This window comes from Harmonia axyridis, chromosome 2 (genome assembly GCF_914767665.1).
Source record: "Harmonia axyridis chromosome 2, icHarAxyr1.1, whole genome shotgun sequence".
Lineage (NCBI taxonomy): Eukaryota > Metazoa > Arthropoda > Insecta > Coleoptera > Coccinellidae > Harmonia > Harmonia axyridis.
Window position 1 is genome coordinate 39,003,742 of NC_059502.1, and position 12,590 is coordinate 39,016,331.

Here is a 12,590-nt window from a genome sequence, read left to right on the forward strand (position 1 = left end):
GGATTTCAAAGCATAATCTCTGAAGCTATCAGGAAATTACATAGTAGTCTGTATGTTGTTACAAACTCCGCTGTACCAGTCCCAAGTCTGGGGTCTCATCATTCAAGAGATGAGGAAGGAGGAGGGGGAGGAGTAACAACCTCGTTAAAAAACCTGAGTTCATCTGGCCCGGGTGATAGCACTCTGTGAGGGCTCCTACCTAGGATACAGGTAAACCGGTCAACGGCAGACAAACCAGTTGAGATATTGCATTTCAAGTAGTCTGAACAACTATAGGGAAGATTGATCTCTCGAGTTACGGAAATAACAATCAATCTAGTGGAAAACAACCATGAACAAAAATATCTGGTCCTCCAAGCATGCGGGCTGGGGCGATGGGCCTGCTCCCCATCACCTTAAAAAAAAAAAAACTACAAGCAAAAAATTCTAATCGAATGCCTCGGAAACGGACGGATTTACATCGGCGACGACATAAGCTTAGAAAAAGGACAACGATTTGTGGAACATGGAACGTACAGGGTCTATCTAGGAAGGTCAATGAAGTTGTGAGTGAACTCAAACACTTGAGGGTCGATGTCGCTGTCTTGACGGAGACAAAGAAGAAGGGCAGAGGGTCGGAGAGCTGGGGTGACTATGACCACTTTTTTAGTGGAGTATCCAAAGATCAACGGGCGAAACGTGGAGTTTCGATTCTGGTCCACAAAAGATACAGGAAACTAATATCTAATTGGGAGCCTATTAACGAGAGGCTCATCAAAATCAACCTTATAGTGAACGGATACCGAGTCACAGTATTGGGTGTTTATGCTCTAAATGACGATGAAACAGTAAAAGAAAAAGGCGCCTTCTTCGAACAACTACATCAGGAGATAGGAAAAATCGGAACATCCAGAGAACTTATTATATTAGGAGACTTCAATGTAAGGGTGGGGAGAAAGAAAGGAAACCACGTAGTTGCAAAATTCAACAGAAAAAGGTTAGGTATATGATCGCAACTAAATGCCTACCTCGGGGGGAAAAGAAGTACTTAAAGCTGGAGAGTACTGAAGAAAATGAGGAACGACACAACTAAGGAAATCATTTCACCTATAACACCTAATGAATGGAAACAACATTTCAAGGACAAGCTTAATGAAGATAGGCAAGAATTCACAACAGGCTATGCAGATGTTAACATAACAACTCAAGGAACACCAGTTGAAAAATGGTAGATCTCCCGGACCTGGTAACATCCCTGCTGAATTGATAAAGTATGGATCAGACAAACTGTATGAGAGTCTGAGAAATCTCTTTCAAAGGTGTATAAACGAGTCACCGGTGTCCAGTGAATGGAAAACATCTTACATCACAACTATTCATAAAAAAGGCGACAAGAGTAGATGTGATAATTACCGTGGTGTATCTGTCTCGAATACCTTGAGCAGGACCTACGGAAGAATCCTCAAAAAGCGGATAGAGGAAGAATACAGTCAAATGGAGGCAGAAGAACAGGCCGGATTTAGAGCGGGTAGATCAACGATTGATCATCTTTTCAAAGTCACTCAGTTCATTGAGAAAAAACTGTCCTTCAATCAAGAAGTACATTTGCTCTTGTCGAGCTTAAAAAAGCATACGATAGTGTACCGTTGGCGAAACTTTGGCAGATCTTGCAAGAAAGCAACATCAATGTGGAAATACTCAAAGTTGTCAAATCGCTGTACGAGAATTATGGAGCGAAAGTTAAATTAGGAAATAAACTCACTTCGAGATTCATTTTATTATTCACATTAACATTCAAATATTTACATTTTATTCAGTGAAATCGACATATGTTTCGGCGTAAAATAAGCCTTTTTCAAGATTGTATATCATTACAGTTGGACATCAACATCTAAAATATATTAAAAATTGGTTATTATTCAATTTTTTTTCCTATGTCTATGCTCACTTACTAGTCTAGCAATATTCCTTCAATAAAAATTTTACAAGTTTAATTTTATTGAGTTGACTTGTAAAATGTTTATTGAAGGAATATTGCTAGACTAGTAAGTGAGCATAGACATAGGAAAAAAATGAATAATAACCAATTTTTAATATATTTTAGATGTTGATGTCCAACTGTAATGATATACAATCTTGAAAAAGGCTTATTTTACGCCGAAACATATGTCGATTTCACTGAATAAAATGTAAATATTTGAATGTTAATGTGAATAATAAAATGAATCTCGAAGTGAGTTTATTTCCTAATTTAACTTTCGCTCCATAATTCTCGTACAGCGATTTGACAGTTGATGACCAACTGTAATGATATAGAATCTTGAAAAAGGCTTATTTTACATCTAAACATATGTTATATTGTCCAGCCTGTATATGTTATCTATATTCATAGGATATGTATTATTTTGTATCAACACATGTTCATGTTCTGCTGTGAAATAAATCAGTATCAATTTAAATCTCGTATGGTATACCCGAAAGTTATCACAGATTTCACTGAATAAAATGTAAATAATTGAATTTTAATGTGCTCTAAACCCAAGAAAATTACACTTTCAATATATCAAATATAGGACAAGAAATATTACCTTCCCTATATATATATATATATATTTTTTTTATATATATATATATATATATATATATATATATATATGTGTAAAGGATAACGAGGGTTTTTGTTCATAAAACAAAGCACAAAAAGATAAGGACAGTCCCTCACAGAGAATTGCTAACCGTAGACACGTGTTTCGGGCTTTCGGCCCTCATCAGTACGGTGAAAAAGTGTTAGGATGAGCAACACTTGAAACAAACAACAAACAAACAGAGTCAACAACAGAAGCCAGCCGTCCATTTGTGGTTTCAGCAGGAAGACCCAATGGGTTTTCGGGAAACAACCAACATCACCACGTGAGGGACTGTCCTTATCTTTTTGTGCTTTGTTTTATGAACAAAAACCCTCGTTATCCTTTACACATGTGATTATCCCGGGACTCGGATGTCACGCAGGTAGCTATAGCTTCCTACGTGGTGATGTTGGTTGTTTCCCGAAAACCCATTGGGTCTTCCTGCTGAAACCACAAATGGACGGCTGGCTTCTGTTGTTGACTCTGTTTGTTTGTTGTTTGTTTCAAGTGTTGCTCATCCTAACACTTTTTCACCGTACTGATGAGGGCCGAAAGCCCGAAACACGTGTCTACGGTTAGCAATTCTCTGTGAGGGACTGTCCTTATCTTTTTGTGCTTTGTTTTATGAACAAAAACCCTCGTTATCCTTTACACATGTGATTATCCCGGGACTCGGATGTCACGCAGGTAGCTATAGCTTCCTACGTGGTGATGTTGGTTGTTTCCCGAAAACCCATTGGGTCTTCCTGCTGAAACCACAAATGGACGGCTGGCTTCTGTTGTTGACTCTGTTTGTTTGTTGTTTGTTTCAAGTGTTGCTCATCCTAACACTTTTTCACCGTACTGATGAGGGCCGAAAGCCCGAAACACGTGTCTACGGTTAGCAATTCTCTGTGAGGGACTGTCCTTATCTTTTTGTGCTTTATATATATATATATATATATATATATATATATATATATTATATATATATATATATATATATATATATATATATATATATATATATATATATATATATATATATAATAGATAAGAATGTTAGGATGTTTCGATATAATATATAATATATCTATTAGATATATTGCGATCAATAATTTTCTTACGAATTATATATATATATATATTTATCCAACGGACGTATTCAGTCCCGTTAAACTTGGCAGGCTACCTCAGACCCATGTGATCCGAGTGGTTTCTTGGAGTGTATATATGAAAAATCAGCTGTTTGAAAATATAACTCCTTAGGCATCCAAAGAGGGGAAAACTTTTTTTTCATTCAAGAAAGTTATATATTTAGTTCTCTTTTTGAGACCCGTCACGTTCCGCCGACTTTTCATTCCCACATATACTCGACTGACATGTACGGCCGCCCTTGTCGATCCCAGCGGTGTTGTCAGATCGCAGGGTTTTATCGCGTCTATTCGATATACGATATTGTTATAATTGTATAAGTGGCGTTGAGAATTGAATAAGTGAAGATAATATTGCATTTTTCGCATGGTTCAGCTATTTCATGAAATATGTTTATCGAATCTCAACTGGTACTTTGAATGAATGAAAATTTGCTAGAAGGTCCGTAATTTTCTAATATCAAGAAATGATCTCAAACGATTGTAATTGAATCCTTTATGAAAAATCTGAGGTAAAACCGATTCTGTTTTTACATGCGATAACTTGCGAAAAGAACAAGCTACAGTCTCATAACTTCTTGAGTAGCTTGATAATACGAAATCTTTGCGCGATTTCGAAGATAAAGCCGTCTGAAATTTTATTTCCTCAGTGTTAGAATGCTACCAATTCAATGAATTGAAATTTGGAAATCACTTGAACTACAATGGATCAATTGAATGGGCAGAATGAGTATGAATCAATCCGCTAGTGATTCAAGAATAAATATCGGATAAAATTTGAAATATCAGAAAATGCCTGTCAGATGTCGATGGAATTTTAGGTTTTATGTGTAAGGGTGATAAGTCAGATGACTTGTCTCAAATTTCAGTTTTGTAATCATTATGCATCAAATCTAATCGATTGAACTCCGAATAAAACATAAATTGTTTTCTGTGAATAATAATAAATTCAGAAAATATTGATATCGTACAATATATCCGCCACATCACGATTATATTATGTTTGTATCTGGAGTTAATTGATGAAATATGTTATCTCAAATTTCGGTTATGTAGGTTTTTCACGTGAATCAATGAGTTCTTGTGTTTGAAGAGACCACAGCGAAACTTTCGTGAGATGTTGTATTTGATCGACCAGTTTTTGACTAAGTACATAAAAAGCAGGACGAACAATCAAATGATGTGGAATTTATAGCGAGAAAACAACGAGAAAAAATAAATGGCAAAAGAGATATTATGATTTTGTCAATTTCTTAATACGTTTAATAGTAATAATTCTTAGTTACAACTAAATTGAATGAGATAAACATTCTTAGAATTTGTCTCAGAAACTGAAATCATCTGAAAAAATTAGAATGTGTGAAGGAAATAGATATTGTGAGCGGGTATATGAATGAAAAACTCATTGAAAAAATAATAATAATAAAAACTCAAAATATCACATGACTGCAAGTCTGCAAAAAAGGTTTGAAAATAACAAAACAAAAATAAAATGAATACTTTTCAGTCTCAATGAAATATTTTCGATAACAATCTATTTTTGCTGGAATTCTATATATAACAGGATTTTAATTCTAACTCAGTCATAATTCTGGAAACTTGGTGAATGCATTGAAATGAATTCCATACATTCACCTATTCTGGGAGGCTTCTTGTTCCTTACATGATTACATGAAGTGTTTGAAGTACTAAATTATTCTCCTCTTCTGACCATATGTGGCGTTCCTGTTTTATTTCTTTAAGTGCCACGTCAGTTGAAGAAGTATCAAATATTAGATTTTTCTTGAAAATTTCTGGGCTTTTCACTGCCATTATATTAAACAGAACCTATATAAAACATTTAATATTCCTGCCTGATTTAGAAGGTGTACAGGGTGGGCAAATTTCGATGTTTTTGCACTACAACTTTTAATGAGCACAGAAAAATTGAGCTTTCTATTACAAGAGCAGTGTCCTTCCGTTAATCTGATTATCACTATGCTTTTCACTTATTTCTACCAAATTCAAATCTAGATATGTTTTGTAAATTGTTCATCTAAAAATTGATTTGGAAATAACGAAAAGATCCATATGATCGAATTCTTCAATCGAAGGTCTTGTAATGAGATGGATGTATCAGAATAGTAATTTACGTAACAAGTCCGGAAAATAGGGTTTTTTTGGACGAATAGACAAAATTCCAGGACTCGCTTACGCTCGTCCTGGAAGTCTGTGAGTCCAAAAAAACCATTTTCGGGCGTGTTGCGTACAATATTTTTTCGGCAACCATGTAAAATAACACTATCGCTGCTGCTTTCCTAATTTTATTGCGATTGCGATAAAAAAACATGCAAATTTTTGACAACTGATTTCATATGAACTGTCAGCCCTCATCTCGGATTCTATGGATTCTATGCTTCTTTTCCGGCCTAGTCCGGGAAGTACGTACTTTCCGGACTAGGCCGGGAAATGCTACTTTCTCAGAGAAAAAGCGTCCGGGAAGTGAGCACTTCCCGGACGGTGGCCGAAAATATTATTTTCATAGGTCTCCAGAATGAATAAGCACCATTTTAAATAGAATATGAAACATCGCATATAGGATTGAACTCAACAATATAATTACGAAGGGAACAAAATAATATTTAACCTAATAACGACAATAATGCACAGTCGACATATCTTCTCGATATGTCGCACCGAATTCAATAGATGAATATTTGAAACTGTGTTCAAGCAACCTAGGAAATTTTCTCCGAGTTCATTTATATTTTCGAAACTCTTTTTATGAAATATATCTAGATTCGAATTTTGTATAAATGAGTAAGAAGCATAGAAATAATCAGATTGCCGGAAGGACACTGCTCTTGTTATAGAAAGCTCAATTTTTATGAGCTCATCAACATTTGAAACCATAGAAATATTGAGACTCTTAGGTAAAAAAAGGTTTTTGACCATTTTCTGTTGTTTATTTTAATACAAATCATTCAATGTTATATATTTTTGAAATCAGGAAAAATTAAGCTTTCAAAACATGGCATAGAAATTTAATGTTCCCTTTGAAAAAAACATAACTTTGGGTCATAGCTTCGTAATTAAAAACCTTTTCGAAAACACGAGCACGCCACTGGATTCTACGTAAAAAAGTGTCTGTATAATGTTTAAATTTCGGAGCTCTAGCATCAGTATTAGCGGAGATGTAAAAGTTTTTCGATATCGCCATTTTTCCAATTTTCGCTTTTATAACTCGAAAACAAAAGGTGGCCAAAAATGAATTCTACCCTTGTTAGTTTCTCAGAACAAGAGACCGAGAATATGGGGTATCAGATTTTGTCTATCACCTCAGGTTTAGAAGTTGTAGTGCAAAAACATCGAAATTTGCCCACTCTGTGAGGAGAAAATCAAATTTTGTCCCAGATATACAACATAAATTAACTATTGAACTGCTCAAAATAGTCATCATTCATTTTTCATTGCAATTAAGTTTTGAATTCATTATACAAACGTGTTTTTTCAGATGTAAATCAGAAATATTTCTATGCAAAATTACAATTTTCTTCCTTCTGGAACATATAAAAAACTAAATATTAATTATTCATCAAACTTCAAAAATCATCGAAAGTTTTACTTTCACATGACACTTCAGGCAATGTTAATTATCGTTGGGCATCCAAATTTATGAATTTAACATCGTTAGATTTGTCCCATTGATCACATTTGAAGAGCACCATTTATCAGATGAAAAATTCTGAAAAGAAAATACTCGGCAATGTTCAATTCAGAAAACTGTGTGGCCACCAAATTTAAGTATATGACGTTCTCAGATTATAATGGAAAGGCTTTAGGATGATTTGCTTTGTGAAACTGAATTTTTTGACTATTTATATAGTTTGATGAGCAATTTATATATCATGTTAACATTATGAAAGGGAAATGAAAGCAATTTCATTTCTCATATAAATTTATATGATACACATTTAAAAATCACAAGATTGTATCATAACTATAATAACTAATTGCAATACAAAATGATTACACCAATAGATACTAATGAAAAAAGCGCCTGTAGAATGTTTTTGTTTCATATCTATAGCACTAATGATAAAAATGTTATGGGAAATATTCTTTATACCCCATTTTCAAATTCTTGTTGCTTTAACACAGATATACAGAAAGGCAGACCAAGAAACATTTGAATGGACGGACATACAGAAGTACGTAAAAACAATCAGACATACGGATGAAATGACATACACACAAACAGGCATACTGACGGAAGGACAAACAAAAAATTTGACATACGATTTTTCATCAGGGAGTCGAACTCTATCGTTCGAGATAATTTTCGGCTTACTATGCGAAAACGAAATAGTTATTTATTATATAAGGGAAAAAAGTATTAGATTTTAGCTCGAGGTTATGTTGTCTCCCTCCGCTTCGCGTCGGGAGACAAAAAACCGAGAGCTAAAATCTAATATATTTCCCGTGTATAATACACTATTTTTTTCTGTGACAGGAAAAACGATAATTCAATAGTGAAAGACCATATTATTACAATATATTAAAGTCAGAATGTTATCGATATGAAATTTTAATTTTTAAACTAGTAAGCTGCAATTAGACCTGCGTTGCTAAGGGAAACTTCAAAGTAATCAAATATCTGTCAATTTAATTTTGTGGTTTGTTTCAAAAATTGCGAACTCAGTAATAATTGTTTAGTAGTTATTTTGTTGAATAATATTAATTTAAAAAATGTCTGATTCCGTGTTTTCTCTGACTCCACTGGAGTTGATAGAAGCAGCGAAAGTAGCGTCACGAAAATTATTGACAGCTAAATCGCGGAAAATATACGAAACCGCGTATTCAAGATTTATGGAATGAAAAATGAAAAAGACATGCAGTTCTTTCTCGGAGACAGTGTTATTGGCTTATTTTTCTGGCACAGCAACAAAAGACATCAACAGTGTGGTCGAATTATTATTATTCCTTTATCTATATGTAGATAAATATATATCCGGGAAAAAAGTACTCACTTTTTTCCCGGGGAAAAAAGTAATTTCGTGAAAAGTCATATTTTGTTACCTGTCAACAGAGATAAAATGTCAAATTTTTTCCCGTCACAGAAAAAACTATTTTTCTCATCTTTAACATTCTGTGTTATTCGAATCGGAAATGCATGTATGGGGTCCTAGGGAAAAAATAAAATAATCTTGGCTAGGAATAACTTCTAATATATTTACACTATCTTCCGATCTGTAATGATGCCTCTTCGGTGCACATTGCTTAATATAAAGAACCTCTCTTTCAATGTCGATACCTACAATACAGATTTCAGTTGAGTAATAATTTGTATTAGGAGGATTGCTGGTAAGAGGTGAATAAACGTAGCACAGGATAGGGAGACATGGAAGCGGTTGAAAGAGACCTATGTCCAGGAGTGGACGAATACAGGTTGAAGAAGAAGAAGAATAATTTGTATCACTAAAATTAGTGAGGCTTTAATAAAATATTGCTTCAAACAATATCATGAACTAATGAAATTGTCTAATGGAGTAATCAGAATCTATTCTATAAAAAATTGTAATAATAATAATACTCATCACTGTCGCAATTTTTACTATTCATTTTACTCCGCGTGGACATAGTTCCTTCAGTTCTCAACACAACTTATGCCAGTTAAACGATGCTACAATAACCCGAAAATTTCACGCTCTTTTGAATGTCGAATAAACAAGATCGAATTCGACATGCGAGAACGCCCCACTCTGTATATAATTGTTATGGTCCAATCAACGTCTCCAGTCCCTCAATGTAGTAGGCTGAAAATGAAAGGCAACTATTTCTATATTAGATATTTCATCCTTTCTGCATATGAACCTGAAACTAACACTTGGCAACTTATACAAGCCCAGTAAATACGGCCGTCGTCATGAGAAATACTCATTTGGAATTTTCTGTACGCAGCTCGAAAATCATATATTTCAGATATTTACATTCTATGCAGGTGATGTATGTAAGGAAGGAAAACGTTTTCATGATTTGATTCTTGTATGAAAATTAGAAGGATTATCTACTGTATATGGAAATAAAGTGATTAAAATATCTATTTCACAACAACGAACAATATCTACGCTTTGTTCCATCAAAATCGTAAGAGAATGAAAAATTGTATCGTCATCCGAAAAAATTCTTTCACGCAGACGGCATCGGAGGTTAGGTTACCTAACCTAACCTCCGTTGCCGCCTGCGTGAAAGCCTTCTTTCGAATGACGAAACAATTTTTCATTCTCTTACGATTTTGTTCGAACAAAGCGTAGATGTTTTTCGTTGTTGTGAAATAGAAAGACGATCATTTTATTTCCAAATTTAGTATATACAGAATGGAAATGCTGTCCTAACCTCTTTCTTCAATAATTGGTTTCCTGAACAATATAATTGAACAATTCAACTTTGTTATGGTTTTTTGATGGCAAAATATTTCTTGCAGAATTTTTATATTGTGAATACTTTTCTATTGTCACTAGATCTCTTCAGTTCTCATTTCATATCAATGAGTTAGTGCACCAAAGAATGAAATATTCTAAGATTTTGTGTGTCTGTATTGAAAGTGGTCAGATACACTTGTAAGCTTCGATTTATTTCAAAAAAAGTTTCTACTCTGCTCTTTCGATATTCTTTTCCAAAGTCTATTTATATATCTAAAATATCATTCTCACAAAAATAATTCCGAACATGATGCAGAGTAATATTATTCGATGTTTATTCAGAGCAGTTATAAATATCAAAAACCCTAAACTCGCCAACACACTATTTGGGCTGTCTGGAATGTATCTGGAAATGAGGCTGATTTCGAAAAAAAAATTGAAATACTCCTTCTAATTTTCATACAAGAATCAAATCATGAAGTCGCTTTCCTTCCTTACTTATATCACCTGCATATAAAGTAAATAGCTGAAATATATGATTTACGAGTTAACTTAAGTTATTGCGTAGACAATAACTCAAGTTCTATACAGGGTGATTCCAAATTAGACTTGAATCTTGGAGAATAAGTTGGTATGACTCATTTGCGGTCGTTTGAGTCATATTTATTGATAACCCTAAATCCATAGTTTCCGTGTAATTTGAGTTCTTTTGATTCTTAAAAGATTTTCTACCTTAGTTCATTTTTCGTCTTCATTTTCCACGTTGATCCCAATTCGATAATTATTTCGCTTTGAAGTTATCTGAACAGTATATGTTTGGCATGCAACTTTTGATTTGCGAGAAATATTTTCGAATCTGGCCAATTTACTTCTTTTTTTCTCAAGAGAAGTTTCCGCATTCACTTGTTTCGTGCAATCATAGGCAGAAAAATTATGAAGAATTTTTGGAAACAGATATGAAACCTCTTTTCTCGAAGTTTCGTTGATTAATAGGCGTGAAATAATTTTTCAATAGAATGAGTGTTTCGCAAACTCTAGGCTCAACGTTCGTATATTTTTGAACGAATTGCTTCCTTATCGAAGGATACATATGACGGAACCTGTTTCGTGCCCAGTGAGATGTACAGCTCCAACAACTTCGGATTTTTAAGTTTGGGACAGATTCAAATGAATGGTATATGAAAAATCCTCTTACGTTCACGTATAATTTGGAATCATAGTTTATACGTTTCATTTAAGTTATTAAGAAAATTTGTACCACTTATGAAAATTTTCATGTATCTCTGTTCCATTAAGCAGAATTCCACGTTCTCTAAAGGAAAGCATTTATTACAACGACTCCCATGGAAGAATACTATTAGTTTCAATAAGTTCTTCAAATATGGGTGCTAGGTTCATAATTGAAAGGATCACTATTCAATTCTCATGACGTCTATTCAATGTACCGGGTTTGTATAACCTTCAAATCGTATGGTTTTTAGATGTTTATATCAGAAAAATGGAATATCCGATTTACAAGCTCTATAAGAACAAATAAAAAATGATTTCTATCGACGTCGGTCCTATATACCGGGTTTGTATAAGAAGTGCGGAGTGTGAGGTTTAAGTTTATATACAATCTACAGCGTTGTCATATTTAGGGTCTGGAGAAGTAGATCGAATATATCAATTATATACAGCGTGCTGGCCTCGATACAAGCGCCCTCGCACTGGCCGAACCCTGAAGTTTTCTGTATATATTATGATGTTTCACCAATTTTTCACACCCGGCTGAAAATTTACCCCTGGCATCCCCGAACGTCCCTGATCAAGAATATATGGTTAAACGTTACCAGACCCGGAGCCGGGTCTGACAACGTCAGTTTTGGACTGAAAAGTCGGTAGAGTATATCGATTCGGGTCTGTATAAGCGGTCAAACAAATCTATATATATATATATATATACAGGGTGGCCACTTTTTCAATGGGATTGTATTGGTAACTTTTAAACCATAATAGTTAGAAGGTCGGTCAAATGGAGAAAAAGTTGCATGCATAGAAGCATTATTAAGCAGTTCAAACAAATCGAGATTATCAGGCCGGTTATTGAGATATCATAAGAAAAGTAAATTCTGTCATTTTGATTTTTCTTTTTTTCCCACTTTATTTCAAATATTATCGAAAAATGTTACAGGAATTTTTTATTCGATAGTAAATTGTTCTCAATTTGACGTAATCAGATTTCGTATCCAACGGTTCGTGCTCTCTGGGCCACCCTCAACCTCATTTTTTTCAATACGGACCTGTATATTTTATGACACTTTTCGAAATAACTTTTAACGCTGAATTCAACGATATATCATACAATGTCATTCAAAGTTGATTTTCGGGTGATTTTGACCCTTATCCAAATTTCTTTGGGTCGGATCTGTATTACATTTAGGAACCTTCAGTTTAATTAACAACATGCA

At 34.1% G+C, this 12,590-nt stretch overlaps 1 protein-coding gene across 2 annotated transcripts in view; it reads right to left on the bottom strand.

Moving 5' to 3' along the window:
• The window catches only part of LOC123672384 (anaphase-promoting complex subunit 2), a 58,039-nt gene that overhangs the window by 2,849 nt on the left and 42,600 nt on the right, over positions 1-12,590 (bottom strand). The window lies entirely within an intron of this gene.